The sequence below is a fragment of the Harmonia axyridis genome, chromosome X, assembly GCF_914767665.1.
Source record: "Harmonia axyridis chromosome X, icHarAxyr1.1, whole genome shotgun sequence".
In the NCBI taxonomy this organism is placed as follows: Eukaryota; Metazoa; Arthropoda; class Insecta; order Coleoptera; family Coccinellidae; genus Harmonia; species Harmonia axyridis.
In genome coordinates, this window is record NC_059508.1 from 33,453,186 (window position 1) to 33,454,911 (window position 1,726).

A 1,726-nucleotide genomic window follows, 5' to 3' on the forward strand; every position below is an offset into this window, starting at 1 on the left:
TCTAAAAGAGTAAATCAGTAATCGGAATCGAAAAATATTTTTCGGATTTTTTTTTTTTTCGAAAAAAATTTTCTGATCGTGGAATTTCCTCAAATTCGATTTGGTTGCCTTCTAATGTGTTTTTAAAGCGTAAATCAGTAATCAGAATCAATATTCATTGTCGACTTTAATTTTTATAAGGAAAAATGTTCACGTCCTTAAACGCCTCCCCATCATCAGCCCGAGTCCAAGTCGATGTCAGTCCCGAGCGGACGGTGTCAGATACTACCTATCGCCGAGGTCTGGACTTGGCGAGATATTACGACGTGAAATGTTCCGATACATCTTTTGAACCAGGATAGTTAGAGAGATGATTTCTTCTATGTTGTACGTTGATTGTGGAATGAAATACGGAAAATAACTCGCCATGACCGAGGTGATTACGATTTTTTTTTTTTTTCGAAAAAAATTTTCTGATCGTGGAATTTTCTCAAATTTGATTTGGTTGCCTCCTTATATGTTCTAGTAGCGATAATCAACAATCAGAATCAAAATCCATGGTCGGGTTTGATTTTTATAAGGAAAAATGTTCACGTCCTTTTTTACAACCCCGACTCATTGACGATGTTAGAACCGAGCCGGCGGTGTCAGATACGACCGATCGCCCCGGTCCCGATCGTCATTTACGTTGTGCATCGGTCTGCCCGAGATTACGTGGTGCATCGGTCTGGACTTAGAGATATATTTTCGACGTGAAAATGTTCCGATACAACTTTTGAACTAGGATAGTTAGAGAGATGATTTTTTCTGGGATGTACGTTGATTGGGGAATGGATTGTGGGAAATAACTTGCCATGACCGAGGTGTTCTCGAATTTTTTTTTTTTTTTCGAAAAAAATTTTCTGATTGTGGAATTTTCTCAAATTTGATTTGGTTGCCTCCTAATGTGTTCTAATAGCGATAATCAACAATCAGAATCAAAATCCATGGTCGGGTTTGATTTTTATAAGGAATAATGTTCACGTCCTTTTTCGCCTATGTTCTTTTTCGACGTGAAAAGTTCCGATACAACTTTTGAACCAGGATAGTTAGAGAGATGATTTTTTCTGGGATGTATGTTGATTGACGTACGAAACTTGGAAAAAAAATAGAAAAGACCGAGGTACTCTAGAAAAAAAATTTATTGAAAATATTTTTTTGATTTCGGAATTAATTCGAAATTCATTCAGATGTCTTCTATCAATATCGCGAAAGAAAAATCAATAATCAGAATCGATATTCATCTAAGATTATTTCCTTTTGGATTGTGTTAACATTCGGTACGATCTTGTCTACGTGATGCATCGGTTTGTTTCTCGGCTCTTGTGAGCAAGTTGGACACTCGAGACGGCCTCCATCGATCGGATTAGGCGGGCTTTAATGTTAACGTGCTGCATCGGTGTGATCTTGTTTACGTCATGCATCGGTATAGCTTTAAATCGCGCCGTAAAGTCGTTCACGTCATGCATCGGTATCTTAAATCGCGCCGAAAAGTCGTTCACGTCATGCATCGGTATCTTAAATCGCGCCGTAAAGTCGTTCACGTCATGCATCGGTATCTTAAATCGAGCCGAAAAGTCGTTCACGTCATGCATCGGTGGCACAAAAAAAAGACGCCGATGCATGACGTGAGCCGACTTTTCGGCGCGATTTAAGATACCGATGCATGACGTGAACGACTTTACGGCGCGATTTAAGATACCGATGC